Source organism: Onychomys torridus, chromosome 5 (genome assembly GCF_903995425.1).
Source record: "Onychomys torridus chromosome 5, mOncTor1.1, whole genome shotgun sequence".
NCBI classification, from domain to species: Eukaryota; Metazoa; Chordata; class Mammalia; order Rodentia; family Cricetidae; genus Onychomys; species Onychomys torridus.
Genome location: NC_050447.1, coordinates 94,568,512 through 94,585,201, shown reverse-complemented (window position 1 = coordinate 94,585,201; position 16,690 = coordinate 94,568,512).

The following is a 16,690-nucleotide window of genomic DNA, read 5'->3' as shown; positions in this document are numbered from 1 at the left end:
TTCTATGGTTGTAATAGTTTGAATCTGAAACACCAGGGACACACGAGTATGTGTGTGTGAGAGCATGTGTATGTATGCAAGTGCGTGTACCTGTGTTTGTGTGTGTGAGTGTGCATGTGGGCGTGTGTGCATGCATGCCCCTGTCTCATGAAATGAATAGTTTGTCCTCAATTGGTAGCTCCGTTCTGGGTAGTGCTGAAGGTTTGTAGAGGTTGGCCTAAAAAGAGGAGATAGATCACTTGGAGCAGGCATGTTGTCCCTAGCTGCTTTCTGTTGCCTACTCTGTTACATGGTCAGTCTTGAAGGGAATAGCTTTGCCACAATCCTCCTGCTGCTATGACATTCTTCTCAGGTACATATGATCAAACAAACATGGACCAACCCTGTGAAACAGTGTGCCAAAATAAATCTTTACTGATGTTGCTCATTTATGATTTTTGGTTGTAGCAATGCAAAGGTAACTAATTTCATGGTAGAAGTACACTTTGTTTTGTGAGAAAATGTTCTATATATGCTTGAATTAAAAAATTCAACTCAACTGACCCCACTGTAGGGAGTGGCAATTTGATCCTAGACATGTGGATTCCAAACTAGCTTCCTGCTGCCACTATCTGGGATGACAGTACTTTTCCCAGTATTTAATGAACAAAGGGAGATTAAGGGATTATAAAAAGAGCATGAGTGATACATGATGTCTGTCTTGAGGACTTCACAATTCAGTTGAGAAAACAAGTTTAGTCCCAGGGAGGTTAAGATAAATGTCATATACAAAACTCTGTCCAGAACTGTTATTTATAACTTGGATGAGGAAAATAAAAGCACAGTAATAAATGACACTAAGAATTCAGCTGGAAGAAGAAGAATATTCCTTGGATAGTAAATTAAAAAATTTTAAACCTGATAGAAGAAAACTATTTTATCAATCTTGTATAGTTGCTCAGAACAAATGAAGTGTTGTACAAGGAAAAATAAAGTCCCAAGTCCCAACTCAGGTGAATCAAAGCAGTGAAAGAGTGTAGGATGTTGTGCAGGAAGAAGGCACATTTCAGCTTTATGGTTTGGCTGTTGTTGTTCTTTGGCCCACCATGTCCAAGCTAACACTTATAGGGTTCCCTGTCCACAGGGCATTGCAGACCTGTGCTTGGAGAGCCTGACAGGAAAGGACCCAGTAGAAGGAAGCTACCATTTTCAATGTGCTTCTACCCAGTGTGGAGACAGTACACAGTCAAATCATGACAAGAGAGATTCAGAGACACTTGGCCATGATTCTGAATGAAGCCACTCAGTAATAGAAGACAAAACAAATAACTTTAATTTTTAATTTATTATGTGAGAATTTTATATATTCATATAATGCATTTCAGTAATATTCACACATGTCCTTGCCTCCCATATCTTCTAGATTCCTCATCCACATTTACTTCCCAAATTAACATCCTTTATTTCTTCTTAAAGTAGCTCATTGAGTCCAGTTAGCTTTATTCATGTATATGTGGATGTGGAACAACCCACTGAAGTGTGTGGTCAAACTACCAGGGACAATAGCCTTAAAGCAAACTGGCTTTCTGTCCCTCAAAAGTTATCAACCTTCCATAGCTTCTCAATTAGTGATGGGGACTCATGAACCCATCCCATTCCACACTTGAATGTTGATTGGCTTGATCTTGTGAAGGGACCCAACAGCTTCTGTGAGTTCATGAGATCTGTATTCTTGCAATGTCCAAGACATTGTTTCATTCAAGTTCTCCTCAACCTCCAGCTCTTACAATTATTCTGCCTCCTCTCCCACTGCTGTCCTAAGCCTTAGTGCTAGGGGCTGTGGATACAGATGTCTCCTTTATGGATGAGCACTCCAAAGATACTTATTCTCTGAACTTTGGCCGTTTGTGAATTTGTGCATTAGCCATCATCCAATGCACAAAGACACTTCTCTGATGCAGACTGAGAATTGCAGTAAACTATGGGTTTAGAAATAGCCATATTTAGAAGATAATTTGCTACTAAGCCCATTTAGAGAAATAATAGTAGAAGGTTCACCCCTAGGACACATGAGCTCTCCAGCCATGGGTTTTCTCTAGATTTATAGTGCCAGGCACGTGCTCTGTGGAGAGGGTCAGAAATCCAATCAGAAAGGGATTGGTTACCTCCCGAACACTCATTCCTCTGTTCCACCCATGAGCATATCTTTCCAGACCAGTCTTGATTGTAGCTCATAGCATTGATATCTGAGTAAGACTATGACTCTTCTTCCCAAGCATTTTGTAAAACACTGTCTAATACTATGAAAGCTAGTTAGCAGGGAGGAAGCTTCCAGACCAGTACTAGCTTCATTTTTCCAAGACTGATGACCAAAATACAGAGTGTATTTATCAATAGGGTCAAGTTCTGGAGGGCAACCAAGAGTAATAGCAATAGCCTGTATTATTTTGATAATATCTGAGATCATCCTGACCAACAACTTGAGGGGAGTTATGCCACACATGGCACTGGACTTTTATGTTCCTTCTAAAGTCATAGTTGCCAAATAAAAAAAACAAATTATTTTTTCTAAGTCCACGAAAGAAAGATGCACCTGAAGGATCATAGGGCATGGAAAAACAAGTCTTTGACAACCTAGAGAAAAGACAGGAATTAGAGAAAGAACAGGACTACAGCTAATTATATATATATATTCAACAATATAATTATATATATATATGGTGATATTTTATTTGTATTGAAATGTGATTTTATTTGTATATTAATAAAGTTGCCTTGGGGTCAGAACAAGCCATAACAGAAGCTGGGTGGTGGTGGTGCAAGCCTTTAATCCCAGCACTTGGGAAGCAGAGCTAGGCAAGATCTCTGTGAGTTCAAGGATACAGCCAGCATGGCGACACATGCCTTTAATCTCAATACCAACCATAGAAGACCTGGAGGTCTGTACAGACAGGCAGTGACGAGGAGGTCATGTGGCTGGGTTTACAACCAATGAGAAGGCAGAACAGAAAGTCTATATAAAAGACAGGACACAGGAAGTAGCTCTCCTGTGGAGAGGAAAAGACAGAGCAGCAGTGAAGGGTAAGGTTTTCAGCTCTCAGCTATTGCTCTGACCTCTTGGCTTTTAACTCTGCACTTGGCTCTGTATTTCTTATTTAACAAGACATATATATATCCAACATTATTTCTAAATTCCTCTCACTCAGCTCTTCCTTATTTGTCTAAGTGCTTCTCAACCTTCTAAATGCTACAACACTTTAATATAGTTCCTCATGCTGATGTGACCCCAATCATAAAATTATTTTCATTGCTACTTCATAACTTTAATTTTGCTATTGTTATGAATCATAATGTAAATATATGTTTTCCAATGGTCTTAGGTGACCCCCCCCCAAGGGGTTGTGACCCACAGGTTGAGAACCACTAGGCTAAGTTGATTAACCCAAAATTAAAGCAGGGATACCTGCCCGTACCACCAAAAACATGTTTACTAGAAGCCATGGCCTATCAGCTCCTTTTCTTCTGTTTAAGCTGACCAATCTAAAATGAGGGGAAGGGTACCCATCCTGCACCACCAAAAATACTGAAGATCCCCTGAAGCCCTCCAGGGGGATAAAACAGATTTCAGTCCTTCTGCTCTGAAGGGAGTCTCTGTGTGCCTTGTCCACAATCTCTCTCTCTCTGTCTCTCTGTTTCTGTCTCTATCTCTGTTTCTGTCTCTATCTCTGTCTCTGTCTCTTTCTGTGTGTGTGTGTGTGTGTGTGTGTGTGTGTGTGTGTCTGTCTGTCTGTCTGTCTGTCTGTCTGTCTGTCTCTCTGGTGTGTGTGCTTCTTCCTTTGTGATAGAATTTGTTATTTGTTGCTGCCTTCTGCGTCTCAGATTTTTCTCTGCCTTGTAACTCTAATTGAAAGGGAAAGGAACCTGATTAGGATCCCTAGCCAGTAACAGAATCAAGAATCACTTGGGAGTTTACTAAACTTATCATCTCCTTTCTCTTTGTGACCTTATGTACTTATTATATGATAGGACCCAGAGTTCTGAATACAAAATAAACTGATATTTGGTGAGCCATGCTGTTGTCTGGGAAGACTGTATCAGAGTCATGGTCCTTAAGCTATGATGTTTAAAAGAAAAACCTATAGGCTATAAAGGAAAAATGAGACTGTTATGGACATGTTGTTGTTGTTTTTTTCCTAAGAAAAGGAAGACTTATCACTTTAGTGGTGTGCATCATGTTATCCAAGTCACACATGTGACATAGTACATGTTTTTGTGGAATATCTGGTAGCACCTTATCCGCTTACTGCTGTGTTTTCCATGACACCATGCACTGCAGTCTCCCTAGGCTACTTCATTTCATGATCAGTGACAGGTCCCCAATGGGAAGCACCCTGATGACTTTCCTGAGCAGGAGCCACACCCTGAAGAAGGTGTCCCATGTATAATGTCACTTTCCTGTTCAGAGTGCAAAGACAAGGCTGCATCAGTCATAATGTGGGTCAAAACCAAGGATGATCTTCTAAGATGAGAGAAAATTGGCCCAAATAGTTTTCAGCCTTCAAATATTACTGGAAAACAAGGATCCATACATATTACCGGTAATAAACTTCTTTAAGCATATTTTGTGCTGTTTGTTAAGAATGAAATTGAGATGGACAGCATTTAAACACCAAACATCTGGAAATTTATAAAAATAATTTGATTATAAACATAACTTATAAGTAAGTATATTGTCATTCTATTCCAGTATCATTTATTTGTTGAAGAATGTGTTTCACCAAAAATATTAACCCTTTTGTCTGTTATGCAGGGATGCTCAAGTGTGATCCATGTAATGTGGAGCAATCTATTTGTAGTAAACACAACCAGGCATCAGCATTTCAGAACGTTTATGTCAACTTTGAAGAACTTTATGTCTGTTGAACCCAGGCATAACAAAATCGAGCCTCTACTTTAATCATTTGCCCTTCTAGTTTATTCTTAATTATTATACTAATAAAAGGTGTGATACATGAAAGTTTGAAAAGTAAGGTGAAAGCTCTCACCACAGATTACCTAAAACACTGTTGGGAAGCAGAGAAAAACAGCCAAAAAAACCTATCTGTAAAATCAGCAGGTTCCTGAGATAAAAATCTGACAGTCCATGAAAGAAACCTGTGATGTTTATTAAAATGCAAATAGATATTAGTAAATAAGACATCAGCATACCAATCTATAATCAAATTACACACCAATATGTCCTAACTAAGTAGTATTTTTACCCCTTTAACTCCACACTAAAGATGACAAAATTATAAATATTCATGAAAATTTGAGAATTAAGCTAGGCTATTAAATATTAACAATAAGATGATCTCTATAATATTTAAATGTATTCATTTATTTGAATGTGTACAAAAAGTATCTAGAGCTGTATAAGCCAAAATATCTACAGTGGCTGGCCTTTGTTGGTTTTTTTTTTTTTAATTCACATTTTTTTTGCCTTTGTTTGTTTGTTTGTTTTTTGAGACAAGATTTCTCTGGGTAGTCTGTCCTGGAACCCACTGTGTAAATCAGGGTGGCCTTGAACTCACAGAGATCCACCTGCCTCTGCCTCCCAAGTGCTAGGATTAAAGGTATGCACTACCACACAGCCTGGCTGATTCACATTTTCTTATTTTGTGTATGGCTGTTTCCTAAACTTTCTATAAGCAATATAAATTTGTGTAATAAATATGTATTCTCATAGACATAAAATGTTGCATTTTCATGGAGTTTAACTTCCTACAAAAACTTGTTTTAAAATGTGTTTGGAAGAATTTTTAATCAATAAATAATTTCTGAATACATGTATATATGGTGCAGTGTTGTCAATGTAAAAAAAACAAACAAACAAACAAAAAACTTGCTCTAAGACTCAGGCCCCAAGGGCAAAACCTGTGACCTACCTCCCACACCCCTCACTGCCCCATATGCAGGCCAGCAAGACTCTTGCAGGCAGATATCCCCCACCAACACCCACCATGGAACTGGATCTTGCAATCACAAGACCCATTCCCTGCCCCAAACCCACCAATTCTGCTGTGCCTTCAGTGGCTCCCTGAGACACAGAATCTGCCTGCTCTGAATGGACTAGAGATGAGTGTCTCCTCTCCTAGCCCAAGAGTCCTGTCTCTAGGATCCAGGCCCTGGGTGCCAAATGCTTGTCCCTTTCCCCTGCCCATAGCTGCCCCAGGTGCAGGCCAACAGGGAAAGCTCCTGCCAGCTGGTATCCCCACCAACACCCAACATCGGACTTGACCCTGCAATCTACAAGACCCACTTCCTGCCCCAAACCCACCCATCACCCTGAGACCTCAGTGGCTCCCTGAGACAGACTCCACCAGCTCTGATTGGACGAAGAGATCTGATTACAAGGGCACCAAGAGCTCTGATAGGACCAAGAGAGGGGCCCCCTGAGACACAGAATCCACCAACCCTGATTGGACCAAGAGTGGCCCCTGAGACACAGATAGAACCGTCACAGAGAAGAACAAGAGCAGCTCCCTCAGACACAGACATCTCTTGTACCTATTGGAGGAAGAGATGGGTAGATACCAGTGCAAAAATACATACAACAACATAAAGAGCAATATGGCACCACCAGAACCCAGTGGTTCTACAACAGCAAGACCTGAACATGACAATGTAGAAGAAACAGAAGAAAGTGACCTTAAAAATAACTTTATGAAGATAATAGAGACCTTTAAAGAGGAAATGAAAAATTCCCTTAAAGAAATTGAGGAAAAGACAAACAAAAAAATTGGAAGAAATCCATAAATCCCTTAAAGACAGCCAAGAAAAATAAGAAAAAAGCAATTAAATAGGTGAAGGAAACAGTCCAAGACCTGAAAATTGAAATAGAAACAATGAAGAAGACACAAACCAAGGGAATGCTGGAAATAGAAAATCTGAGTAAATGAACAGGAAACATAGATGCAAGTATAACCAACAGAATACAAGAGATAGAAAAGAGAATCTCTGGCATGGAGGATACAACAGAGGAAATAGATACATCAGTCAAAGAAAACACCAAAGCCAAAATTGTTGTAACACAAAATGTCCAGGAAATCTGGGATACCATGAAAAGACCAAACCTATGAATAATGGGGATAGAAGATGAAGAATACCAACTCAAAGGCACAGAAAATATATTCAACAAAATAATAGAAGAAAACTTTCCCAACTTAAAGAAGGAAATACCTATGAAGATACAAGAGGCTTACAGAATATAAAATAGACTATGCCCCACAAAATGTCCCCTTGCCACACAATAATTAAATGACTAAACATACAGAATAAAGACAGAATATTAAGAGCAGCAAAGGAAAAATGCCAAGTGACTTATAAAGGCAGACTCATCAGAATAACACCAAACTTCTCAAAGGAGACTCTGAAAGCCACAAGTTCTGTATAGACATAATAGAAACACTAAGAGACCACAGGTGCCAGCCCAGACTACTATACCCAGAAAAACTTTCAATTACCACAGATGGGGTGAACAATACATTCCAAGACAAAACCAGATTTAAATATACCTATGCACAAATCCAGCCTTACAGAAAGCACTAGAAAGAAAACTTCAACATAAGGAAGTTAGATGCATCCACAAAAACACAGGCATTAGGTAACCCCACAGCAGCAAATGCCAAAGAAGGGAAACATACACACTACCACCAAAAGATAATAAAAATTAACCATCACTGGTTACTAATATCCCTTATAATCATTGGACTCAATTTGCCGATAAAAAGACACTGGCTAACAGAATGGATATGAAAACAGGACCCATCCTTCTGCTGCATACAAGAAACACACCTCAACTTCAAAGACAGACACTATCTCAGAGGAAAAGGCTGGGAAAAGAATTTCCAATCAAATGGATTTAAAACGCAAGCTAATGTACCTATCCTAATATCTAACAAAATAGAATTCAAACTAAAATCAATCAAAAGAGATCGGGAAGGACATTACATATTCATCACAGGAAAAATCCACCAAGATGACATCTCAGTTCTGAACATTTATGCCCCAAATACAAGGGCACCCACACATGTAAAAGAAACATTACTAAAGTTCAAATCACACATCAACACTCCATTCTTACCAATGGACAGATCTGCCAGACAGAAACTTAAGAGAAATAGGGGATATAACAAATGTTATGACTCAAATGGACTTAATAAATATCTACAGAACATTCCACCCTAACAAAAAATATGCCTTCTTCTCAGCACCCCATGGAACTTCCTCTAAAATCAACTATATTCTCTGTCACAAAGCAAATTTCATCAGATACAAAAAAAAGATGGAATAACATTCTATATTTTATCAGACCACCCTCCTTAAATTCAGATTTCAACAACAACAAAAATTATGGAAACCCTACAATCTCATGGGAACTGAATAATGCTCAACTGAATCACCAATGGGTCAAGGAAGAAATAGAAAGAAATTAAAGACTTCCTAAATATTACTGAAAATGAATGTACCACATGCCCAAACTTATGAGGCACTATGAAAGCAGCACTAAGAGGAAACTTAAAAGCACTAAATGCCCACATAAAGAAGTTGGAGAAATCTCACACTAGCAATTTAACAGCATGCCTTAAAGATCTAGAATAAAAAGAAGCAAACTTACTCAGGAGAAATAGATGCCAGGATATAATCAAATTGAGAGCTGAAATCAATAAAATATAAACAAAAAGAACAATACAAAGAATCAATGAAACAAAGAGTTGGTTCTTTGAGAAAATCAAGAAGATGGACAAGCCCTTATCCAAACTAACCCAAAGACAAAAAGAGAGCATCCAAATTAACAAAATCAGAAATGAAAAGGGAGACATAACAACAGATAACAAGGAAATCCAGAGAATCATCAGGTCATATTTCAAAAACCCTGTACTCCACAAAATTGAAAAATCTAAAAGAAATAGACAATTTTCTGGATAGGTACCACATACCAAAATCAAATCAAGACTAGACAAACAAATGTCATAGACTTATAAGCCCTAAGGAAATAGAAACTGTCATTAAAAATCCAACAAAAAAAAGCCCAGGACCAGATAGTTTCAGCACAGAATTCTACCAGAATGTCGAAGAAGAGCTAATACCAATACTCTTCAAACTCTTCTGCATAATCGAAACAGAACACTGCCAAACTTTTTTTTATGAGGCTACAGTTATTCTGAGACACAAACCACACAAAAATGTAATAAAGAAAGAGAATTACAAACCAATCTCCCTCATGAACATTGATGCAAACATACTCAAATATAAAATACTGGCAAACCGAATCCAAGAACACATTAAAAAAATCATCCATCATAATCAAGTAGGCTTCATTCCAGAGATGCATCAATGGTTCAACATGTGATAATCTATCAATGTGAAAATCTACCAATATAATACACCTTATAAACAAAGTGAAAGAAAAAAAAATGGTCATCTCATTAGATGCTAAAAAAGCCTTTGACAAAATCCAACACCCCTTCATGATAAAGGTCTCAGAGAGAATACAAGGAATATGCCTAAACATAATAAAGGCAATTTACAGCAAGCCAACAGCTAACATCAAATTAAATGGAAATAAACTCAAAGTGATTCCACTGAAATCAGGAACAATTTCCCCATATTTATTCAATATAGTACTTAAAGTTCTACCTAGAGCAATAAGACAACAAAAGGAGATCAAGCAAATACAAATTGGAAAGGAAGAAGTCAAACTTTCCATATTTGCAGATGATATGATAGTATACATAAGAAACCCCAAAAATTCTACCTACAGCTGATAAACACCTTCAGCAATGTGGCATGATACAAGAATAACTTTAAAAAAATCAGTACTTCTTCATATACAAATGATGAACTGACTGAGAAAGAAATCAGAGAAACATTACTCTTTACAAATAGCCACAAATAATATAAAGTACCTTGGGGTAATTCTGTAGCTAGAGTTTTCCTGGTCCTGCCTGACCCACAGTCAGGACAAATCTCTCTCACCCACCAATCCCGCAGCTGCTCAGACCAAACCAAGTAAACACACAGAGACTTATATTTCTTATAAACTGTATGGCCATGGCAGGCTTCTTGCTAACTGTTCTTATATCTTAAATCAGCCCATTTCTATTAATCTATAAGTTGCCACATGGTCCGTGGCTTACCAGTATCTTAACATCTGCTTCTCATCATGGCAGCTGGTAGCGTCTCCTGACTCAGTCTTCCTGTTCCCAGAATTCTCTTCTCTCCTTGTCCTGCCTATACTTCCTGCCTGGCTACTGGCCAATCAGTATTTTATTTATTAACCAATCAGAGCAACACATTTACCATACAGAACATCCCACAGCATAACTCTAAGCAAGTGAAAGACTTGTATGACGAGAACTTTAAGTCTGTAAAGAAAGAAATTGAAGAAGATATCAGAAAATGCAAAGATCTGCCATGCTCATGAATAGGTAGAATCAACATAATAAATATGACAATCTTCACAAAAGCAATCTACAGATTCAATGCAATCCCCATCAAAATACCAACACAATTCTTCACGGATCTCAAAAGAACAATATTCAACTTCACATGGAAAAACAAAAAACTCAGGATATCCAAAATAATCCTGTACAATAATGCAAGCTCTGGAGGCATTACCATCCCTGACCTACTATATTAATAAAAATAGCTTGGTATTGACATAAAAACAGACATGTGGACCAATGGAATCAAATAGAAGATCCTGGCATTAATCAGTATACCTATAAACACCTGATTGTTAACAAAGAAGCCAAGACCATACAATGGAAAAAAGAAAGCATCTTCAACAATGATGCTGGCATAACTGGACATCAAAATGTAAAAGACTACAAATAGATCCACATCGATCAACATGCATAAAAGTCAAGTCCAAGTGGATGAAAGACCTCAATATAAATTGAGTTATAGTGAACCTGATAGAAGAGAAAACAGGAAGTAGCTTGAATGCATTGGCACAGGAGACCACTTCCTAAATATAACACTAGCAGCACAGACACTGAGAGCAACAATTAATAAATGTGACCTCCTGAAACTGAGAAGCTTCTGTATGACAAAGGACATGGTAAATAAGACAAAACAACAGCCTACAGAATGGGAAAAGACTTTTACCAACCAATCATCTCACAGAGGGCTGATCTAAAAAAATATACAAAGAGCTCAAAAAACTAGACATCAAAATAACAAACAATCCAATTTAAAAATGGGCTATAGAACTAAACAGAGAATTCTCAAAAGAAGAATCTCAAATGGCCAAAGACATTTAAGGAATTGCTCAACATCCTTAGTCATCAGGGAAATGCAAATCAAAATGACTCTGAGATACCATCTTACACCTGTCAGAATGGATAAGACCAAAAACATTGATAACAGCTTATGTTGGAGAGGATGTGGAATGAAGAAAACACTCCTTCACTGTTGGTGGGAATACAAACTTGAATAGCCAATTTGGAAACCAGTATAGTAACATCTCATAAAATTGGGAATCAATCTAACTCAAGACCCAATGATACCATTCTTGGACATATACCCAAGGAATTCTCAATAATGTCATAAAAAATTTGCTCAACTATGTTCATAGCAGTATTATTTGTAATAGCCAGAACCTGAAAACAACCTATATGTCCATCAACTGAAGAATGGATTAAGAAAATGTGGTACATACAAACAATGGAGTACTACTGAGCAGTAAAAAACAATGACATCATGAAATTTGCAGGCAAATGGATGAAACTAGAAAAAAAATCATCCTGAATGAGGTAACATAGACTCAGAAAGACAAACATGATATGTACTCACTCATAAGTGGATACTAGAAGTAAAGCAAAGGACAACCAGAGTACAACCCACACAGGTCCAGAGATGCTAGCCAACAAGGAGGACCCTCTAAGAGGGATCGCCCTGGGAAGGGGAAATAGATGATATGTCCCGAGTAAATTGGGAATAGTGGGGGGTAATGGAGGGTAGGGGATGGGGGGATGTGAGCATGGGGAAATGGGGTGGTCAGATTGGAACAGGGTAGAGTGGTAGAGCAATGAGGGAGATATCTTGATAGAGTGAGTCATCATGGAAATAGATGGAAGCCTGTTGTGAGGGGATGATCCCAGATTAGACTACTAGCAGTGGTGGAGGGGGTGCCTGAGCTGGCCTACCCTGGTGATCAGATCGGTGAATGCCCTAACTGTCATCATAGAGCCTTCATCCAGTAACTGATGGAAACAGATGCACAGAGCCATGGCCAAGTACCATGCCAAGCTCTGGAAGTCCAGTTGAAGAGAGGGAAGAGGGATTCTGTGAGCAAGGGGCATCAAGACCATGATGGGGAAACTTACAAATACAGCTGACCCAAGCTATTGGGAAGTCATGAACTTTGGGCCGACAGCTGTGGAGCCCGCATGGGACTGGACTGGGCCCTCTGCATGGGCAAGGCAGTTATGTAGCTTGGTCTGTTTGAGGGGCCCCTGACAGTGGGAATAGGAGCTATTCCTGGTGCATGAAGTGGCTTTTTGGAGCCCATTGCCTATGATGGGACACCTTGCACAGCCTTGATGCAGGGAGAGGGGCTTGGACCTGCCTCAGCTGAATGTGCAGGGCTCTGCTGACTCCCCATGGGAGGCCTTACCTTTTTGGGGAGAAGGCTGGAGAGAGTGGGAGGAGGAATGAGGGAGGGATCTTTGGTGGTTGGTATGTGGAATGAATAAAAAATTTCTTTAAAAACATTAATAAAAAAATAACACTCTCTCATCTTAATGGGAGCAAGAGATAGTTTATCCTGGGGACATTTTGAGTGACCACAGCTCAGGAACACAGATTTAGATTACTCCAAATTTCATGTTTCAAAGTGGAAGCAGTTTCATGAAGTTTTATAGCTCTACAAAACAAAGTCATAAATCAAGACAACTTAGACATACACTGATGGGTACATCAGAAAGGTGGTTATAACAAGACAAGGGAAGCTTCTCTATAGGCCCAAGATGTTATCTGGTGACATTCTAAGCTTTAGGGTTGGTGAAGCCTGAGGTCTCTAAGTTAATAGATTCAGAAAGGTTTCTATCTATTATTCACAAGATGTTAGTTCAGACAAAGAGCTGGGCAAGGAATGACTACTGGGGCTAAAGTTAGCCCTAGATAAGGTAATTAGCCTCTGAACCTGCAGCATTCCAGTCTCTCCACAGCACGGCTGGTTTATCAGTCAATCAGTCATTATAAACAGTTTCTTTCCAGAAATTCTTGATCACAGTGTATAATTCAATACATGTATAAACTGTATAAGGCTCAAGTTATGGTAATAGAGATTGAGGATTTCATATTATTCAATTGGAGATTTATACATTTTGCTCCATAGTTTTACCTTCAGGAATGAACAATTTACAATTGGAAAAGAAAAGAAATGAGTAAAGTCTTCAGTACTTGGCAAATAACTGTGTTTTAAGTATGTTAACTCAACGAAGATGGCCTTTTTCTGACTGACTCATCATGTCTTCCACTTTGTATTTAGGGGTGGTGAGGTCCCCATTATGGCCTGGGTATCACCACTCACTACACAATCTTCCTAGTGTATGACAGAATAAAAATAAAAGACATCTTTTGTTTTTGAAAAGAAAGAAAGGTAAGTGTGAGCAAGCCAGAAAGCAGCTTTCATCCATGGTTCATGCCTGGTCCTTGAATACCAGCCCTGGCTGATGGTGGTGAAGGCCTATAATTCCAGTACTTGGGAGGCAGAGGCAGGTGGATCTCTGTGAATTCCAAGCCAATCTGGTCTACAAAGTGAGTTACAGGAGAGCCAGGGCTATACAGACAAGCCCTGCCTCAAAAGAAACAAAGAAACAATGACAAAAGACTTCAGTGATAGATCCTGATTGGAAGCAGAAGATCAAATCACCCCTCTCCTCCACAGTTTGTTTCTGTCGTGGTGTTTATCAAAGCAGTATAAAGGAAGCCAGAACCTTCTGATAAACGACTTCTGTGACATGAAAACAAACCAAAGCCAACTTTCGAGTGAAAAGAACAAGACAAGAAATTATTCATATAGTATTTAATTTTCACTCATTTTTCAGAATATATTTTTGAATATGTACTATATCCTAGTGGCTATTCTATGAACTACTAATATGGCAATAATCAAAAGAAGGGATTTTAAAACACTTATTCTTCTCTCATATATTACATTCAGGCTACTGTTTCCCTTCCTCCTCTCCTCCCAGTCTCTCCCCATGACTTCTCTCCCCCAGATCCATTCCTCTGTTTCTTTTCAGAAAAAGGCAGGCCTTCCAGGGATATCAACCAAACATGGCATATCAAGTTATAATAAGTCTAGGCACCCCCACCACCACCACCCGTATTAAGCCATTTGAGGCAACCAGTATGAGGAAAAGGGTTTCAAAAGCAGGCAAAAGAGCCAGAGACATCCCCTGCTTCTACTGTTAGGAGACCCACAAGAGCACCAAGCTACACAACCATAACATAGATGCAGAGGACCTAGGTCAGACCCATGCAGGCTCCCTGATTGTTGATTCAGTCTATATGAGCCTCTGTGAGTCCTGGTTAGTTGATTCTGTGGGCTTCCTTGTAGTGTCCTTGACCCCTCAGACTCCTACAATCCTTCTTCCCCCTCTTCTGCAGGACTCCTCAAATTTCACCTAATGTTTTGCTATGGGTTTCTGCATCTGTTCCCATCAGTTGCTGGATGAAGCCTCTCTGGTGATGATTATGCTAGGCTGCAGTCTGGCCTACAAGTATAGCAGAGTGTTATTATGAATCATTTTATTGACTGTTGTTTGTTTGTTTGTTTTGTCTGTAGTGTTTGCTTCTATCCTAGGTCTCAGGACTGTCCTAGGTTCCTGGCCTTCCAGACAGTGTCAGACATGGGTTCTGAACATGTCTCTCATGGCATGGTTCTCAAGTTGGACCAGTCATTGGTTGGGCACTCCTAAAAGTTCTGTGAAAAAGAAGATTCTATGTGTGTATGTGCATATGTACTTATCCAAATGGACATCAATTCGTAGTGGAAAGAGGGAAAGAAGATAGAGGATGTATTGGTTATTCTTCAGTATTTGAGATCTACTTTCTTTCAAATTTTTTTGCATGGCTTAACTTGTGTCCTCCTCACTATTGGTCAAAAGGGACTCATACTTCTGCTCTGTAGGGACACACCATTTGGGCCTTTAGGTTCCTGGATCAGAAGACAATCCTACTTTGTGTATAGCATTTCATCAAAACTCAGAAGGAAGTTGAGATTCAGAACCAATACCATGTTCTATGGATCCCTGGCAGTTCTGAGGAAATTACAAAGATTATTGATGTGGTCCAGAATCAGAAGGTGGCTGTTGCTTCTGGGATAAAAGAAATAATTAAGTGCACCAGAGGAAATGTGCAGGATGGATGTTCTGTACGGAAGGCTCTCTAGGAAGTTGAAGCTTGGTGGAATTAAGGAAGCAAGTCATTCACATTTCTAGTCAGGAGTATTCTAGGCAGAGAAACTTATGGGTACAAAGAAAAGTTTGAAAAATAATGAAAAAGCTACTGTGGTTGATAAGAAACTGCTGGTACTGATAAGAAGCAGAGTTGGAAATTTTGTCAGGCCTCTTGGACCCTTGGAGAGGCACTTTTAAAGACTAAAACATAATAGATGAGATTGGATGTTCTTCACAGATTTCAATTTGCCATTTGGAACTAGCCAACTGTGGCCTGTATTTTAAAAGGAGAACTGATATCTGTATGACGAATAGCCTGTCACTAGCATAAAGAAAGCCAAGAGATCTAAGACCGTACCACAGTATAAGGATTGGGAAAGAAACTTAATTCAGGGCTTGAGGAGGTTAGTGGATTTGACCAATCAGATTTGGGAAATATTTTAAAGGTAGAATTTTAATTTATGTCTTATATAATGTGCATGTATTTGATTAATCAGAAGAAATGTACTAAGAAATATGTTTTTAATTATCTTTGACTGAACAACTAAGATAATGGATTTGGTTTTACTGGAGTAAGGATTGGAGTAGAAATGAGTCCCAATTTGGACTTTACACCTCCTGCACGCTGTATACACGGTGCTCAGGGGTAACAGGCAGTTGAACAGTTAAACTTGGGAGTAAAGTGGGGAGGTAAGGATTAAAAAGTAGGCTGTGTTGGTGATACAGTACCTATACTCAGTTGTTCTGGGTAAGATAATTTATAAATGAGCACTAAGTAAGGACACAGAAGCATTGTAAGGATGAGGAGAGGGCCCGGCTCACAGGCACATGACCTGTGCATCTACAAAAATCTTTATGCTCAAAAGTGACTAGTCTTGGTAAATAACCTTCATTCATTATCTTGAAACTCTTAATAATTTAGAATAACTTTAGTTTTGAACTTTAGGTTGCAAATTGTATAGCAAGTCTTGGTTGAAACTAAAGTCTCCAGTTAAAAGCAAGAGCCAATTAAGTAGACTGGAACCCAAGCACATGTGTGTTATCTCCCAAAGGCTAAGTTGATGAGATTATACAAAGATGAACATAGTACTGCATGCTCTCAAAAACTACTGCAGGGTCAAGCTATCTCAGTGCTAAGTTATGATCACTGCATCACAAAATGGGTGTGATAGCTGTCTAGACTGGACTGAAAGAGCGAAGAAGATAATATTTGCAGGAATAGAATGGTATGGAATGGTTTCCAGGACAAAGGAATA